Below are 5,198 nucleotides of genomic sequence, written 5' to 3' on the forward strand. Positions count from 1 at the left end.
TTGTTCATTGTTGACGATCTTTACAATTAGACAAATTTGGCTGTCATAGACTATTTTCTTAATTCGTAATTCATCAATTTTATCTAATAGACATATTTATAGTAAAATTATTGCTCTGTTGGTACGGGGTGTACGTTGTAGTTTATAGCAATCCAACCTAATATAACTTAATATAATTTAACATGGCACTCCAAACATAGCAAACATTGGTTTAAATTATTAATTCCTAGTTTGCATGACCAAAATTTTGTGCTTCTCTCGAGTCTCTGTCTCTTTGAAATTGTATCATCAATATCTTGCATACTTTCCCCACCCAAAAAAAAAAAAAGATCACTTCCACGTTCATGAGGTCCCCAAAAGGGGTGAGATGGTTGTTGCCCTTGTAATTGCCAAATTAACTCTCTCTCTTTGTGGAGACCACCGTGTGTGTGTGTGTGTGTGTGTGTGTGTGTGTGTGTGTGTGTGTGTGTGTGGTGGAAGAAATTCTAACATAAGTGGTGAAATTTTTTAATGCTCTATTTGTTATAATGAACTACATTCTTTCAAAAACAAAATATCAAGCATATTTTAATCTTCAGGAAGGCCTCAGCCATACATGACGTCTTCAGCGACCATGACTTCTACACATTAATCGTATCACTGGTGATAGGATTGTTCAGTGTTGACGATTTTTACAATTGGACCAATCTGTTTCAAACAAGTGTTTTAAGACTTTATTTTCCTAATTTGGAATTTATCAATTTTATCAAGCACAAATATTTATAGTAAAAGTTATCGCCTTATTGGTATTGTGTAGGGATGGCAATAGGGGGGGGGGGGGGAGGGGACCAATTTTCTCGTATTCATCTTCGATATTTTGGGTATGTCTCCGTCCCCTCCTCGTTCCCGTCAGAATTACTTGAGAGAATCTTCATCCCCTCCCCGAATAATAACAGGGAATCCCCAAGGGTCTCCGATCCCCGAATAACTAATACATTTTTTGTTTTCGATTTTGAGTTAATCATATTAAAATAAAAAATTTAAATAAAAGTAAAGTTTAAAATATATCTTACATTAATATCCATTACAAGTCACATACATTAAATTAGTAAGAAACGCAGCATGTAAGAGATACAAACTTCTTTTACAAACTATCATGAATAAATTAATAGTCAAATACAAAATTGTTACAAATAAAATCGAATTTAGATTCAAAATTAACTTTTTCAATGGTGGCGTGGGCACTTTATAAATATGGACCATTTCCTTTACAGCACAATAGTTAAGTCGGAGCAAATCAAGAGCAAATATTAGATTAGATTAGATTAGATATTAAAATTATGATTCGATGTGGACAATTATAACATCTAAAAATAAATAAAAAATAGATTTAAGTTTAAAACATTTAATGAATATTAAAATAAAAACAAATTTTTTGGGCTAATAGAATTTACCCGGTTTTTTTAATGTCCTAAATAAAAATTTAGGACTTTAATTAGTTAATTAGGCCTAAAAGTTTAATAATATAAATATTTTAATATTTTTTATTTTTACCAATATTTATAATTTTATAATTCAAATTTTATAATTTATTTACTAGTAATTTTAAAAAATAAAAATAAAATTAAAAATTAAAATGGGGAAATGGGTAGGGGATGGGGATTCCACCTCATCCCCGTCCCTTCCCCGAATAAAAAATTTGGTAAAAAAATTTCTCCATCCCTTCCTCGAATAAGAAATTGGGTATGAAATTATCCTCATACCCTCCCCGAATGGGGAAAATCCCCGAGAGTACCGGTCCCCGTGGGGATTTTTACCATCCCTACTATTGTGTTATAGTTTAAAGTAATGCCCCTAATATAACTTAATATAATATTTCAGTAAGGAACCCCAAACATACCAAAAAGTATAACCTGATCCCACTCATGGGACTTGAGTTGGCCGTCATGGAAGTGGTTCAAAAACTTTGTCTAAAACTTAAATTAGTATTAAATTAATAATAAAGTTATTGATGCCCCCAAGGGCGTCGTCGGGTTGGCAACAATTAGGGGTGGGCACGGTTCGGTTCGGTTTGGTTCGAAATTAAGTAGAACCGATTTAAATCGGTTATTTTATAAAAAGAACCAAATAAGAACCAAACTCAAACGGTTTTTTTCGGATCGGTTCGGTTCAGTTCGGTTTTTTCAGTTCTGAGCCTATTAGGCCTATTTTAAATTTTTAAATTTTTAGCCCATTGGGCCTCATGAATGTAATAATTTTTTTCAACAATTAATTTATCCTAATTTTATTACAAATATTAACAATAAATACAAAGTATTCAAAACACATTTTATCACTAATATCTTACTAACTATTAATAAGATACTCCCAAAATATGAAATATTAAAATTTCAAAATACATAACCAAACTCCAATACTCCATCTATATAAACATATCATAATGTTATAAAGAAAAATAACACATGTTTGATTTGAATAAAATCATGTTTGATTTGAATAAAATCAAAAAATAATTCGGTTTTTCTGTTCAGCTAAGTGAACCGAATACCGAACCGACATTTCAATTTTTTTTACAAACGCTATATTCGGTTATTTTAAAAAATAAAAACCGAGCCGAATTAGAAAAAACCGTCGGTTCAGTTCGATTTTTTTAACACTACGGTTTTTTTGCCCACCCCTAGCAACAATGTCAAACTTGTAACAGCTAACGCTCGGGGTTCAAATCTTAGGGGTAGTAAGGGAGAAAAATAAAAACTATGTGAGCTTTGACCGCCCCCTAACTTTTAAGAATAATAATAATAATATTAATAAAGTTATTGATTGTCCACTATGAGATAAACATTTTAATAACTCATTTTCTTACTACTAATTGGAATGGCTTGCAGTTGGATTGGACTGTAAACAGAATCAGAATAATTTGTAGGCTTGAGTTACAAAAACATAATCAGAATCAATAATATTTTTATTAATGTGTTTACTTTATCTTATAGTTGTATTAGTAGATTATTAACTATTTAGATACACTTAATTAAAGTTATATATATATTTCACTAACAAAATAAAACAAGTAAACATTTCTAAAGGAAATGTATGCATCTTTATTATAATAGTGTGCAAAATACTATGATGTAATTTTAGAGCGAACTATTTTTTAGAATTAATGTGCAATTTCTATTTTTTTAATTCTGATAATTTTAAATAAAAAAATTGAAGTAAATGACATTAATTTTAATTGTCGAAAACTTATAATAATAAATATTTCTCTTATATTAAACATCTATCTGAATCCTGTCACATTAATCATTCTTAAATTATTCTAAGAAAACCATAAAAAGTTGTCAATTTATCATGTAAGGGGATCGGGGCAAAAGGTGGGATTAGGCAAAAAAAGTCCATGTTAATAATGGAATTGGCAATCATTAGAGGATAGCTCTAAGACATTTGGTTCAGTACTATGCTGTGATGTAATCAACTCCTTATAATTTTTTGTCACACATGTATGTATAATAATATACAATTAAAATTTAATTAATTTTATATTTTTATCCAAAAATTATTCATTGTATATTTCTAAAAAATTAACAACAAAGCTCTGTTTATCATTAAGTTTAAATATAATCATAAGTACCCAATTTCAATCTCATTTTATTAAAAAAATGTGTATTTATTGTAAATATTTTTTAGAAAGGGGGGATATTTCCACCCCATTATTTGTGTAAACCCACCCCATTTCTAAAAAATATTTACAATAAATACACATTTTTTTAATAAATACAAATCAACCAAAAAAAATTATGTAACTAATCAATTAAATCATTCTTATATTTTTTTACTTAGTTTTTTTTACTATTAAAGTAGCTTTAATACAAGTTCTATTTAATTATTTTGCTTTATGACATAAAATGGCCCAATTGTCCCAAAAAATATGTGTTCTTATATCTAATACTTTAGATACTTAATTTTGTGATTTATAATCTAACTTCTTAAATGAAGTCTAATTAGTTTCAATATTTTACATGTAAATGACATAAATTTGATAGTGTAATAATTTAATCAGTGTTTTCTCATAAAGACATTACGTTAATTTAGTTAAAAATTAATAATGATACTAATAAAGTAGAATTAACTATTTAGAAACAATGAATTTTGTATAAAATTAAAAATTTGTTTAAGTTAAATTAAATTTTTGGTATTTTTACCTTTAAGGGTAAAATAATCAATTTAAATTTAGATTAAAGCAATCTTATTAGTCAAATATAATAAAAAAATCTAAGTCACATCAAAATAAATTAAGATATATTTAATTGAGTAATTCTTCTGAATTCTTTTTTATTTGAAATTTTTAAAAATAATAAAGACTTTTTGTAATTATTTTTTAAAAATGAGGTGAATTTGCAGAATTTGTGGGGTGGAAATATCAACATATGAGCCCATTTTGATTAATCTAATCTTATTCCGCATTCTGTTGCCTAATCTCATGGTGTGCCATAAAAATTAAATACTCATGGGATTTGCTACGTTATGTTCTGTCTCAGGCGAGTATGACCTTTTCTCTTGGCATTTGCCATGAGATCTCTTGACCCATTTGAACAAAACTACATTTTTTTTACCCTAGCTTATATCAATTAGGTGACAGGCACACTTAGCTTCATTTACATTTTTTTGTTTAAATTTATGGCATTAATAGAAATTAAATCTACTTATTTCTGTGAATGAGATTCAAACTCAAACTTCTAGTGCCACAAAATATTTTCACTTAAACCAATTAACACCATAACTATTAAAAAAAAAAAAAAAAGCTTCTGTAGGGAAAATAATGTCTATACCCCCATAGTTTCGGAAAAGAGCTGGATATATTTTTAAAGGATCCTCATATTAAATTTAATTAAACGTATAGGTAAGAACTGGATGAAATAAGACTGAAGCTCTAAAAATTAACTTTATTGTTGTTGTGATTATTGGTCATTTTATGACAGTATTTTTATTTTTTAAAAGAACATTAATAGTGCAACAAATTTACACCGTCAGATTTAATCAATGGTGTAAAATTTTTTGTTTATCAAAAACTGAATTTATTTAATTATATTATAACCTGTTAATAAACAGGTTAAAAAGTTTATTTAGTACCTCAAAAGAAGAGTTATTATGGAATGCCACCTCTCTCTCTATATTATTGAGTTGTTACTCCTAGGTCTTTATCTCTCATGTTTCTTTGGTTG

The sequence above is a fragment of the Citrus clementina genome, unplaced genomic scaffold (genome assembly GCF_000493195.1).
Source record: "Citrus clementina cultivar Clemenules unplaced genomic scaffold, Citrus_clementina_v1.0 scaffold_3, whole genome shotgun sequence".
NCBI classification, from domain to species: Eukaryota; Viridiplantae; Streptophyta; class Magnoliopsida; order Sapindales; family Rutaceae; genus Citrus; species Citrus x clementina.